Here is a 14,965-nt window from a genome sequence, read left to right on the forward strand (position 1 = left end):
TTGTTTAAGGCTTTTAATCTTAAATGTCTTCATATACTTTTTGACTTTTCTTAAATGATAGAACAAACACAAGATATGCTTTGGGATCAGAGCTGTGACATGATTGATTGTGGCAATGGGTCACACTTTCAATTCATCACACAGGGATGCTTGACTTCACTTTGAAATGAAGCAGGTATGAATTATTTTTCAACATGGAGGGTTAATGTTGTGAGGAGCAGCTAAACCCAACCAAGTAGTTGGTAAGAGGCCAATTTAAAGCAAAATAACAAAGTAAGAGAAACTGAACCAATTCAAGATATAGATGATTCCCTAAGACTGATCTTAACCAAGCAAAGTCCAACCTTTGCATTTACCATTGCAATACGACAGTGAAAATGTGTAAAGGTAACAAGTGAAATGTGCACAAAGGTGCACATTATAAATACAAAGTCAAATTGCAGATATATTAAAATACCCTCTCTCTGGATATTGAGATTGAACCAGACTCTGTATTAGGGTTAAAATATATAAAAGACCTTGATTATGATCTTACTTAACATCTTGTATTTATTGGGCTGCATTTCAGAAATGTATAAACACTCAGTTTAATTTACTGTATGTAAGTACTCTGTGCCTGTATAAGTTTAAGTTTAATAAAGAGTTTAATGAAGAAAACACTCAAATAGAAGAATGTTGTGAATATACACTGACTAGTGTATAATTACATCTTCAAACAAACTGAAAGAATTCTCATAAATGTAATTAATTAATTAGAAATACATATCAGCAGGTATGTATTAGTGGAAGCAGCCATGTTGCCGTACCATCTTAAATACAGTGGCTAAGATGGACCAACATGACAAGATGCTAACGCTAATAGTGTTTTATGTAAATGGCGACTATATATGCAGCACGCCTTATGAGTTACATTTAAATTAAATGTTACATTAAATTAAATGTATGACAGATTTTTTTAGGTAACTCTGGGGTAAAAAATATCAAATACCACAAAATCTTTAACTGACAAATGTCTGTCTTTTATTACTAATTTATTTACTAAGTAATGATATTATTCAAATATGTTAAAATATATTGTAAACAATATGTAATATGTAATAATTTATAAGTGCAATATATACAAACAACTGTAAAAACAGACTGCCTGGGTACAGCTGTTGTGAGGAAATGGAAAGCAGCTTGCCATGAGCCTTATGAAGTACAGTCTAAATTTAACGTTTTTGATCACTCTTGGCTGACTAAAACACGTTATGTCTGTTCTCAGTCATCAAGGTCATCGTAGTCTAAGGAGCTTGGAAAGAAACGCGTCCGGTCTTCTTTCAGTTGTTTGAAGACGCAACTTAAAGAAGTCCAGATGCTTTTCTTTCCAAGCTCCTTAGATCTGACTAAAACACGTTTGTCCTAGAGCAGCCACCATAGCTGGGATTATGCATTTTAATTGGGAGGCATAAAAACCTATTTTCTTACACCTTTTCTTCTTTTCTAACAAATAGAATAAGAAATAAAATAGAACAATAGCCCTTTATTGTCCTTGCACATATACAATGAAATTACGGATGCTCCACGCCAACTGTGCAGGAGTAAAATATAATTAGTTAGACAGTTAGATAGTCAGGAGGACTATTTACTGCACCCTAATACAAAGAAACCAGTTGACTGCAATCTACCGAGATCTAACTGTGAGATTTTACACACTGTACCTTTCAAGCTTTATTTTAATTCATATCGTTGGTTAAAATAAATAATTTTGAATAGAAGGCATACATTTTTATTACCTTGGCTCTTTGTGTTTGTATATTTTTTTATTGTTAAAATATATGCATATTAATAGCATAAACATCCTCCAGTTTAAGGCCACCCCATGTAGGGCTGCCACGATTTGTCGACTAGTCACGATTACGTCGACTATCAAAATCGTCGACGACTGATTTAATAGTCGACGCGTCATTTGAAGCTTTGTAAGATCACAAAAGACGCAGGAATAAGTGGCAGGATTTAAGAGTGTAATAACGGACTGAAACAGAAGATGGCAGCATTGCATGTACAAGGATGTCAGCTACCGTTAAACCGCGAAGAAGAAGAAGAAGCAGCTGTGTCCCAGAATTCATAGCGCGGCCCAGCGCAGTTTCCAACAATGGCAGCAGCTAGTTAGTTTTAATGTTACTCTTATTATTCTTTCTGGGTCACAAAATAAACGTTTAACATATTTTCAGGCGAGAATGTAGCTGTGTAAACCTCAAATATCTGCTCAGTTTATCAGGACACCACATATTTTCAAAAGCGCTCCGACGTTTTCGGAGACATCTGTTACCCACTAGCTCGTTAGCGAGCCGGGGGCTAGGCTCACTAGCGCCGTGAGAACACCGGACTCCCCGCAAATCGTTTTCAAACCCACCGCCATCTTTCGCTACTCAGGTTAAATATATATGAGTCACTTAGATAACTTAAAATGTTATTGTTTGGCTTTTTTTTTTAGTATTTTATTTGTTCCTGAGTAAATCAGTTTGTCTGAGATTAAAGTTATAGTTTTTACACAGCTGAATAAACGTCAAGCAGACAGCTGATTATCAGAAGTGTGAGATGCTGGAGAATTTACTCCAGTGTCCTGTTATATTTTAGATAGCAAGGAGTTCATTAAACTTCACCGAAACAATCTGCAAATTTCATTAAAATTTAATAAACTATCATCTTGTCTTTATTTTTAGTTAGCACAGACCTTAAACACTTAAAGCTGTAAGCTAATGATAGTTATATGAGCAGATGCTGCTGGTGCAATAAGCTGTAGTTTTACGTCCAATGGATGATGATCTGATTAGTCGACTAATCGCAAAAATAATCGGTGACTAGTCGACTATCAAAATGATCGTTTGTGGCAGCCCTAACCCCATGCAATTAGGGGTGGGGTTATTTAGCATAGCAATATTTAGATCTTAAGTGAGTACATTGCTATCCAAGTGTGGTCCTCATGATCACACCCAGTAGAGCTCAGACAAAGACAAAGCACTGCACCCTAATGCTGATGTTCAGGATTAGTGATCCCCACAGAAGTGCAACTTGAAGAAAATCTCTTTCATCACAGTATTTTTCCTCCAGTCTACAGCAGAGAATTGCCAGCAGACAAAAAAATCACTAATCTAACCCATTTAAGGTCCTCCTTTGAAACTTCTTCAGAAAAGCATGACCCATAATGCGAGTCTGGTTAATTAGTTCAGTCAAGGTGGAGTCTGAGAGATACAAAGGAAATGGAAGAAGAGAGAAAGGGAAAGAAAAGAAAGGGGGAGAAAATAGAACATGTGAAATAAACAGACTGAAAAGGTAGGAAGTAGACAAGTCAAGAAGGACATGAAGGAGATAAGTGGTAAAAGGAGGATGGAGGAGACATGAGGAAATGACATCAAACAGACAAAAGAGGGCAAAAGGGTTAAAGGAGAAGAAGGGGCAGAGGAGCAAAGGAAGTAAAGAAACAAGAGAGGGGGTAAAGGAAAGGAAGGGAGAAGGGAAACAAGGATATAAAAACAGGAAGAGAGAGGGTGGAGTTAGTTTTTTGATGCTGCTGAAGAAACAGTTGGGACAGGAATAAAAACATTTTGTTTTTCTTCAGCTTGCGCACAAAGATACTGCAGACCCTGTTAAAGTATATTTTATATCCATTCACAGAAATGTGACCAACATTTGTCAGCCAGCAATCCAGCAATGATCAATCACAGCATAGCACAACACCACACACACACACAAAGGTGAAAGTGAATTGATCTTTGTCTTTCTCCCGACATAGCAGTAATCCAATCCAGGACTTTGGCATCTAGGTTAATACACACAAGTGCAACACACCCAAGTATGTGCCTGGACAGAGCACACACAAGGAAGCACACAATGTGCATTTGTTAGCTGTAAAAGCATCAGAATATTAGCAGGAATCTTCTGGCAATGTGACTGTATTGGATATTTGCTTGGTTGCATACAACGCTGGGTGCTGAATACGCAGTGCATATGTGAAAACACATTTTCTACAGTGCACTAAAAGTATTGAAAGTCACAGTTGTCTATAGTGCCCTAAATAATTCAGTGGTATGGACAATACCAAGTTCACTTAGTCACTAATGGGATAGTAAGTTAACACAACTTATTCTGAAGACAGTACAAATGCATCCTGTCTCTTAATTGTCTGCAAATTGTGGATTTTTTTTGGAGCATCCCACACTTGGCAGAGTAGTGTTTCATAATAGTAAAACTTGCAAGCTCCTCTGTTTGGGGTCAGCACGACATGGTTTGCTAAAAAAAGGCTTTCATTGATTTCCTTTAACCCATTGAAGAGATGTGGAGTAACCCACCAATGATGACAGTCGAGAGTTTTCCTACATTTTCTGCCACTTCCAAAGAAAATAGTAAAAGATTCTAGACTGTAGATTTGCTAAATGAATTTCAAAAAAATGTCTTGTATAGCAAGAAGGTCCTGAGTTCAATTTCATCATCAGGCCGGGGTTTTTCTGTGTGGAGTTTGCATGTTCTCCCCGTGTTTGCGTGGGTTCCCTCCGGGTACTCCGGCTTGCCCATAGGTGTGAATGTGAGCATGAATGGTTTCCATGTGTTAGCCCTGCGACAGACTGGCGACCTGTCCAGGGTGTACCCCGCCTCTTGCCCTATGACAGCTGGGATAGGTTCCAGCTCCTGCGACCCTGAAAAGGATAAGTGGAAGCAAACGGATGGATGGATGGATATCATACAAGGACCATACATCCACAATGGAGAACTGACACAGTGACTGTCACCACAAGATTATCCACTGCTGAGGTAAATCTAATCAAATCCACTGCAGATCTGCGATTTACAACTTTTTAACTTTTACAATTTGTTAGTTTAAAGTTGAACAAAAATAAAGTTTGCATCTTGTCACAAATGAGAGTAAAATGAAGAATCCTGACTATGTGGCTTGGCATGCTGTCTGCAGAGGTCATGCTGGCCTCCTAAGGGGGAAAAAGTCAGTCTTTTACTGATACTGTAAATCTTTGCAAGGGTGCTAGTTTCCTTTCAAATAAAAAGTCACTTTACGGTTGCAGTTGTATACAGCAGCTCTCTTCTACAGACTTCACAAGTGTTGTTTTGTTTCTCGATTCCAAGATAAACTGAGATTAATATTTTCATTTGTCTTTTCTCTCCAGGTACTCGGGCTTCCTTACACAGTCCAAAGACATGCAATTAGTGGGGTTGGGTTCATTAGTGATTCTAAATTGCCTATAAGTGTGATTGTGAGTGTGAATGGTTGTCTGTCTCTCTGTGTTAGTCTGCCATCAGACTGGTGACCTGCCAATGGTGTTCCTTCTCGCCCTATGGTAACTGGAATAGACTCCAGCATCTAATATAATACAATATAATACATTTCATAGAACAATTTTAAGTATTTATCCAAAGTAAAAAATCCCCTCCCTTAGAGATAGGGTGAGAAGTGAGCCAACTAGAAGGGGCTCAGAGTAGAGCCACTGCTCCTCCACATTGAAAGGAGCCAGAGATGGTTCGGGCATCTGACAAGGATGCCTCCTGGTCAACTCCTGGGTAGGGATGGGTAACCAGACCGAAAAGCAGCGCACATTTCGGTGCTTTATTTCGGTGCTTTTTTTTCCTGAGCTGTGATACACTTCTAGCCAATCATTTTACGTTTCCGAGGATAGTAGGCGGGCCCAGGTACGTACGTTCTTTTAGAGCAGAGCTACAGATTAAAAATGCCCAAGGCGAAGCGGTCAAAAGTCTGGCTGTACTTCACAGCAAAATATGCAAACTCAGCAGCCTGCAACAAGTGCTTTAAGCTGATACTGTGATACTGTCAAAGGAGGTAACACCTCAAATCCGATGAAACACCTGGCGACGCATAGCGGTTTTTTTAAAAGCCCAGAAATGCGCCGTATTTGATAGCTTGCTGCGAGACCTCACACCGAGCGCATCTACTGTGCGTGGGTTGCCTGTTATCTGACCCGGAGTTAGCAATATCCCCCAAAACCCCCGAAGAGGAGAGTCCTGGCCCGTAGCCCTGCCAGTGTAGCAGAAATGATGACGGATGATGACGGCAGCAGCAGCCGTTCTTCACTGTGTGAGTAGCTTAATGTTGTTCGTGTGTAATTTACGTTGAGTAGGCTAACCACGTTATTACATTAATGTAAGGTGAACTAGCAAACATCATCATAGCTACATGCGGCTGTCTTCTTGTTTGATGGCAGATACTCCCTTCACCCTGGCCAAAAAGGCTAAAATGACCAAAGAAAAAGTGGAAAACAGTTAAACATGAGAGGTTTTGGACAAAGTTTGTGTTTTTTCCATTGTTTAAGCACTGCTTCCAGCCAAGAGTGATACCATATATGCCCCATAGCTGCAGAAAAGGCTAACATTTTTATCTTTTTACAAAAAACCAGCTGAACATGAGAGGTTTTTGGACCAATTTTGTGTTCTCCATTCTTTAAGCACCGGTTTGAGCACCGTTTGAGCACCGGCACCGTTTCAAAAGTACCGATTTGGCACCGGTATCGGATAAAACCTAAACGATACCCATCCCTACTCCTGGATGAGGTGTTCTGGGCCCCGGAGCAGATCCAGGACACGCTGGAGAGATTATATCTCTTGGTTGGCCTGGGAATGCCTTGGTGTCCACCCGGACAACTGGAAGAGGTGGCTGGGGAGAAAGACATCTGGGCTTCCCTGCTTAGGCTGCTGCCCCTGCAACCCGGCCCCGGATAAACGGAAGAAGATGGATGAATAGATAAATAGATAAAAAAGGCCAGGGCTAACTTGGCTAGCTATCTGATCAAGTTTGCATTTGGTCCAAATCTATCTGTGTTCACTCTATTTCACTTTTCACCTTGAAACTAAATAAAGTTGTGGAATTGTTCCTACTGAAGTACAAGAGTAATTTTTACAGATGTAATATTTGCGCTTCGATCCGAAACACTGAACTAAATGTCTGTAGAGTCACACGGAATAAACAACCAGCCATTCCTGCCTTCATCAAAGGCCCACGTAAAACAGCAGGCTGCAGAGAAATGCCACAAGCTAACACCACACTGCAAGTTTAATCACTGCTCTGAAGCCCCAGGTCAGGGGTTTAGCACCAAGGAGTTCAGCCAGTATTTATCCCAGTAAGAAGAGCTATGGTGTCTCTCTAGATCAGCAACACAGTTGCTGGGTCAACTGCTTTTTCATCCAGCACTTCTGGGTCACCATTGTAGCAGCAAGAGCATGACCACAAGCGATCTTTCCCAAAACACATAAAAGGCTATTGCAGATTTGTTACAGTTACATTTTGTTACAGGTGACATAACTGTATAAAGCTGCTTCAGTATCACTTGAAAAGCTCAGAGCCATTACTTATGTTGTTAGTAACATCTGTAATCTTCGTACAGATGTGAAAAGGGTCTGAGACATGTTTGTGGACTACAGCTTTGATCATGATTTACAATCCACCATGAGCTGTTCTAAATACTGCTCAGTGGTCCCTCTTTACTGTTCTCTGCAATGGCAACAGTTTTTGTGAGGAAGTGAACTTTCTGATCATTTAACAATACTAATTTGGTGATTATAAAAAAATTAGATTCAATGATAATTATTTAATTATCATTATTGCGATCTATCACAGTAACTAAATCAGTTACTGACCTATACTGACTCATATCCCAGATGAAACAAATTGTTCCTATTTATATAAACACATATGCATGCTTGTGTATCATCTCCACATATTAAAACACTTTCTTCTTCTCCACTTGCAGAGGAAAAAACTTACTGAAAGAAAAAACGATATCCCCATTCTCGACACACAAACAATAAACTGCACACACACACACACCCTGGAGGCACATGCCTCAGAGGGCAGAAAGCACAAAACAATGCTGCACCTCCTGTCTTGTGAGACACATTATTTAACTGCACAGAGGAAGGCGGAAGCAACGTTTCTGCAAAACTGTGACTAATGCCAAAAATTATAATTACACATGAATGTTTGCTCATTAGCTTGTACTCAAAGTTTCCTGCGCCTTAGCTGGTGCCAATGTTATTTTTCAGTGGTAAGAAGATTTTGAAATATTCTGCAATGATGCACAGCGTTAGGTGTGCAACAGCATCAGTTTGCATGAGTTTGTGGAGATTAAAAAATAAAATAAAACATGTAAATAAACTGAAACAAAATGTTATCCATGTTGCCACTCCCACATAATTTGGTCATAGACACAATGGTAACCTCTGTTACAAGCAGGGCTGCAGACAGACACACAGCTCCTCAACTCATTAACAGCTCAAGTAGTTAATGTTCATGTACACCAAGCATGACTTTAGGAGGAGTTTCATAGGTCAGGTTTCAACAACCTGGCCTGTGCACACATTAATGTTAGCCACTTAACTATTAGTAATTACCCGACAGCCACCTGTTACCCATGTGTTACCATGAACATAGCGGCTAGTATACTGTAGTTGGAATGACAGAGCAGATTACAGACACACAGAGTGTGGAGAACTAATCTGAGCAAAGAATAGAGCAAATCTGGAGCAGAGCAGCCAAATCAGATGGGTGAAGCTGAAGAGCTGAGCTGCAAAGAGCAGAAGACTGAAGTGGAGCAATGTGAACTGTGGATGAGGGACATTCTGCAGGCAGATGTGGATAAATGATGAACTGTTTTTCATTGTTGTAGCCAACTTTATCCGAAGGTTCCTGGTAGCGTTTCCACAATGCTCTTCTTCTACAATTATGAAATTATTTAGATATTATGTATTGTGTTGTTTGTTATACTCTTTGTTTATTCGTAGGTTCTAAATGTTTAAAATTTATAATAATTTTTTTTTTTTTTATTGTAAAACCACTAAACTTGAACTGAAATGCTGAATTTTGTTAAACCTAACTTATAGTTGGGGAAATATATTGGAAACAGACCCAAAGAAAAACTCTTACTAAAACAAAAACAATTGAATATTTTTCTAAAAGATTTTTAGTTTATCAAGTCTTGGAAAAAATCCTGCTATTTAAAGGGAAAAGCAGCTAGCTCTGTAGGCTAAATGTAGCTTAGCAGCCTAGCTTACAGAGCGCAGCCCAGTGTAGCACAAACATCAGACTAACAAGGATCTAACTCTGAAACAAAAAATAGGTTAATTCATGAAATACAGAACGATCTCACTAAATTCCGCTATAACTAAAGTTAAAGTGCCAGAAGGCTTTCCCGATTTGGTTTTCTAATTTGTCAAGGGTGGTGCTGAAAAGACACTTGGTTTTGAGCCTGTGTAGACTGTGGTCATAGTTAGGGTCACTAAAATCAGTGAAAGTTCAGCCTAGAACCAATTTCCACTAGCCATAATGTGTTTTGATAGGACTATTTCCATAAACTTGTTTTAGGTTCTGAACATTTGGCCTTGAGGATATCATTAAGAGGTCAGCAGGTTCATATTAGGAGAAAACTGTAAGAAACAGTATTGATTAGACCTCTCTTCATGTGACCTGTGGCGTAATCTGAGCTGTAATTAACAGGCAAATTCACCGATGTTCCATCCCTCTTTGTCACTGATTCCACTGTGGTTAGGGGGATCAGTGCTGTCAATGTGTTCCAGCTTAGGAAATACCTTGATTACAAGGCCTGGAAATAACCTAATCTACTGTAACTCTGAACCTACCTCCTTCATGCATCTACTTGTATTTTTATGGAACTGAAAGAACGCAGACTGATCTGAAAACGAAAGACTTTCTGTCAGGGTATATTCATCATCTCTAAGAGGTTTATTTTAACTTGGTCATATCCCGAGCCCAAGAATCTTCATAGTGTCAAATTCAAGTGTTACTAGTAGGGCTGGGCCATATCATACCGTTCACGTTAATACCGGTGTAATGCTGGGCAACGATAAGAAAATGAAATATCGCGATAGAATATGTGTAAAATACGCATGCGCAGTGCCTTTGTTTACATACGCACATGGCGGCGACGAAGAATGAGAAGAGCGAAAGTGGATCGTTGAATGAAACGGATGAACCAGGATTGGTTTGTAAAAATGTTGCAACTTCAGTGGTGTGGGACTGGTTTGGCTTTCATCCGTCAGATACACAACAAAGCACTATTTTTGGTAGAGCATGCTAGCGGGCCGTCGTTATTACCGTGTTTTTTGGAAAATACGGCACACTTAAAATCAATCCTTTGATTTTTCTGAAAATCGACAGTGCCCCTTATAATCCCGTGTGCCTTATGTATGAATTCTGGTTGTGTTTACTGACCTCGAAACGGTTTTATGTACACGGCGCTCGAAAATCTGTCAAATGTTTTAGTACGACTTTGCTAAGCTATGAAGCCGCACCGCTTGATGGATTGTCGGAGCATTACGGCTATCGTAGGCGGAGCCTCGCGGAGTGATACGTACTGTGCTTCAACATAATATTACCGTATTGTGTGTGTATAACCTCTTTTTAGGTTTTGTGGATATTATACATGGTTATGCTGAGGATATGTCGGCCAGTTTCCACTGGAAATGCCTTTTGGTTAAACTGTCAGCAAGGAATTTGCATTTGCACTGTTAAATTTTTATATAACTTTAATGCACTTAAAAAAGCTGCTTGCTTAAGTGAAAATACATTGATGGGGTTTTTTTTTGTTTGTTTTTTTTTGCACTAATAAAGTTTATTTATAATAAAGAGTATTTTGTCTAGTTTCAATTATATCGTCAGTTATATCGTTATCGCAAATTTTCAAATGTAAATCGTGATAAATATTTTTGGTCATATCGCCCTGCTCTAGTTACTAGACAACCGCACTGTGGATCTCTCTTTCCTTAGTTCTTTATTTTTTCTTAAGAACATTACCTGAATTGAGGCCTGGAACTTCATCTATGAACAGTCCCATTGGGTCACACTGGTTCTGGAAGGACAGTGTGGTTTCAGATAAAGAATGAATCAGGTTTGTCTGTTTCACTGCTTGGTGAAATGTGACCAGTACCTCAGGATAAAAGAGTCAAAAATGCTAAACATACATATGTAATTAACACATTAAAGCTGGATTATGATCTTACAGCTGAAGGACATTTAAATATGTTGCCTATTGAGATCTGCTATTTGGCAGCTGCAATCCCACACACACACAAGAAGCAAGAAAACTAGAGAACTATTCCTGAAAATTAGTTAAAGAAGAATAAATGTGGTCATACCAAGACTTGTACAAACCCTGGTTTTGCCTTCTGTACTGTGTTTCCAATGATATTTGCACATGGCTCAAGAAATTGTTGCACTTATCACTTATTTTCCCAGAAAAATATGAAAAAATGAGGATTGGCTTGAGACTTTTGCACAGTAATGTAGGACTATGGCAGGGCCAGATAGTAGACTTGGAATTCTTAACATTATTTTACAATGAGATTAAGATAAGGGGAAAAGTCAGAACAGGACAGTAACGGGATTGTGATCTGGAAAATATCAAAAATCAACTTAATCCAGTGAAAGGAAAATATCTCAAAACATAACTTTCGTTTTCCAATAACATGCTCAATCATCAAAACAAGCTGCCAGTGCTCCAAGCTTCCTTGTTTTCAGAAACACCCTCTGTAAAGATTAATGAACACATCTCTTCGAAATAGACTTTTTTTGCTAGCTAAACACACTGAAATACAACAGCACCTCTTCAACAGATAAAGCTGTTTATCAGAAGCATACTGATCCTGTGTGTGCAGACCAGCTGTCAGCATGCTTAGGTAGAGATCTGAATCCCTAATCACATATTTTACCAACATTCTTCATCAGCTAAAAAGTTACATCTATCAAAATGCATCACACAGAAAGGTGACAAAGTCGCAGAGTAATGCCATCTCAGGGTTGTCTCTTTCTCCATCAGATTATAATGGTGTGCACACTGCAGCACTCTCATTAATGCCTCCAACAGCCACGGTTTCCTCATTGAAGCTGAGGACAGTCCATTTTCCTGTCTTGAAGAACCCAATCTCTTTCCCTACTAATACTCACATTTCTACTTGTTTTGGATTGGACAAGTTTTAAAATCTGACATCTGGTAAAAGACATCAGGAAACAGAAATGGCGGGGAAACATGTATGCATCATCAAACGTGCATCTTACTAGAGTCTCAAAATAATAATTATTTATACTGGCCCTTGGTGCAGCTCCTCATTTCATCAAGAGTCATAAAGTGAGCAATTTTAGCTCCTTTCTCTTAAAGGCCAGTCTCCCTCCCTCTTTCCTCTGATTGTCTTTGCCCCCACAAACAGTGTTTGAACAACAGCTGGGTGGGACTGCTGTGCTTACAGCCTTTCACTGACATAATTAAAATCCAAAAGTAGAAAAAATATGTTGTAGTCTGAATCCTAAGTGTTTACTCATTTCTTTAAACAATTTTTAACATGAGTACACATCTGCAATGATACTAACTCACTGGCCACTTTGTGAGGTACAGCAGTTTAGCTACTCATTATGGCAAATACACACACATGGCAGACAGTTCATATGATCACAATGACCTGCTGAGGTTCAGGCCAAGCATCAGAATGAAGGAAAGGTGCTTTGAAGTAACGTTAAACATGTCATGGTTGTTGGTGCCAGATGGGCTGGTCTCAGTATTTTAGGAACTGCTGATCTACTGGGGTTTCCCTTAACAACCAGGGTTTACGGAGAATGGTCCAAAAAAGTGAAAATAGCCTGTGAGCGACCTTGGCCATAGGTCAGAGGACAGCTTTGAGCTGATAGGAGGGCTACAGTCATTAAAATAACCACTCGTTGCAGCCAAGAGCATCTCTGAATGCAACACAAATTATGAACCAGATATGCTGCAGCAGCACAGGCGTTACTCCTGCCAGCTAACAACAGGAAACTACAGTTCACACACCCTCACAAACTTCAACAAAAGAGGAAAAAAACATTTGGATGATAGGGTCAGGATGGAGCCGTCCTGCTGGCATCAATGGCTCATGCTGTGGAGGCTGAGCTGAGTTTGAACACCACTGCCTACCTGAGCATTGTTGATGACCTTGTCCATCCCTTTATGAGACTGCCTACTCATCTTCTGTGTGTTATTTGTGAGCTATAACACATCCATTTGTAATTTACCCTTAAGCAAATTTATGTCTTAACAACATTTTATTTACTGCCACACCTCATGCCGAGGAGCTTTATCGCATTAGGAACTTATTATTGTGGAACTTGTGTTGCAAGTTTAGCTCTTGGATTTATTTGCACAAGCAAACCAGAATGGCACTTAACTGCCTAGTTGACACGACACACAGACTTCAAATAACGATCAACCTTTTTGTGCCACAGCTGGCAGCACCTCACCAGAAGTCAGGCCTGCTGTAGACACAGAGGCATACAGTCAATGCAGAGCCACATGATGAAAAGAGCCACCAAAGCCACTGTGGGTGTAGCTGCAACCTAATTAACCCACATAATATCATTTCTCAAAGGGATTAAAGCTGAAGCTTTGTCTAAACTTCAGATTCTAGTCTTTAATGTAGAATCTGTTATCTAGGTGCGTTCTGGTGCCCCTTTTGCAGCAAAGAGAGGGAATGAACTATTTTTATGTTTTAACCGATTATAAATACACTTTAACCATATATTCCACACCTGATCACATAATAACAAACAAAAACAAAAAAGCACCATTACCTGAGACAAAGAAGAAAAGACACAGTATTGATCAGCTAACTGGATTTTATGATGATCCTTTTAAAAGATATTATAGAAGATATTATTGGAATGTTTCTATTAATACTAAAACATTTGCGTTTGTGTAGTTAAAAAACCGCAGTGTTTAATGTAAAATAGTCTAATCGGTCTTACTCGTGCTGCTCATGGTGCCAGTCAGATATATTCTCCAGTCAGATGATGCACAGTAAACAAGTCACTATCCACATTAACAGTACATGGATGCAAAGCGCGCAAGCTTCAGTGGCAGCCAGCCGAATGAATGACAGAGAGATGTTTACACGGGAAAGTGCAGCAGAGAGTCCGGCTGTGCCTGGCTGCTGACGCCGCACAGATTTCCACAAACAGCTGCACCGTGAGGACAATGTCCTGCACACACTGCAGAACTGCGCTGCCTCTCCGTACAGCAGACGGTGCAGGTTGGGTGTGGGCGCACGGTGCAGAAACGCTAGTGTCAAACTCGAAAGAAGAAGGGATTGAGCAGTGTCCGGTGCGTCATTTCAAAATAAATGTCAGTTTGAACGCTGACGGTTAAGTAGCGTATCTGTGCTCTATGTTATAAAATGTAGCAGAAATGCGACCTTTATATCTGGGCTACTGGGAATCCCAAAGCTACTTTTTACTCTCTGTTTGTGCGAATTTGATCTGAAAATATAATAAATATATGGAATATATGTATAACAAATAAATACTGGCAAATGTTTTTGTTGGAACTTGTTATTCTGTTTAGATTTTAGGGGTAAGCGTCTCGGGAGAGTTTTTCCATCACTCAAATAAAAGAAAACATTTGGAGATGATCGATTCCTTCTTATTTCACTAAAATGTATTTTACTTTGAAGACATAAACTGCAAGCTTCCTGTTTGGATTTAGGTAACAGCGGCAGTGTTGTCTCTTGAAGCTTCAGCATCCAGCTGACAGCGCCACTGCGCTCATGGCTCGGAATTTATGGGAATTGTATTTTTCTTAAAGAAAACCCGCCGTGTAATGACAGAGTATCCAGCGGTGGACTACATTCCTCCTGGTATAAAGAAACCTCATTGTAAAAGTCGTCTTTGTTTTTGAATACTTATTTCACAAAAATTCATTCTAATTTGAAATAAATCTATTGCTAAATATACAGGTAAGGAAAGGGTTCTGTGGTTCAACACTAATATATTTAATGATTTTTTTTAAACTACTGCTCCTTGGACAATCAATGTCCAATTAATTATAAAATAAATTATGATTTTGCATGTGAATTAAAGTCACTCCATACAATAGCATAAATTCCTAAAATATATCGATAACACATCGGATTTTATCATGATCTTACTCCT

The 14,965-nt window shown here is 39.4% G+C and overlaps 1 protein-coding gene across 1 annotated transcript in view; it reads right to left on the reverse strand.

Moving 5' to 3' along the window:
- Positions 1–14,066, reverse strand: part of ablim2 (actin binding LIM protein family, member 2) — a 94,543-nt gene extending 80,477 nt beyond the window's left edge. The window contains exon 1 of the transcript XR_015128239.1: positions 13,784–14,066. The gene's annotated coding sequence lies outside the window, so the exon portion shown is untranslated. The remainder of the gene's footprint in view (positions 1–13,783) is intronic.
- Between the last annotated feature and the right edge of the window lie 899 nt (positions 14,067–14,965).

Source organism: Aulonocara sp. 'chitande type north' Nkhata Bay, linkage group LG3 (assembly GCF_057382095.1).
Source record: "Aulonocara sp. 'chitande type north' Nkhata Bay isolate Kocher_YH1m ecotype deep benthic linkage group LG3, A_spYH_male_GT1.1, whole genome shotgun sequence".
In the NCBI taxonomy this organism is placed as follows: domain Eukaryota; kingdom Metazoa; phylum Chordata; class Actinopteri; order Cichliformes; family Cichlidae; genus Aulonocara; species Aulonocara sp. 'chitande type north' Nkhata Bay.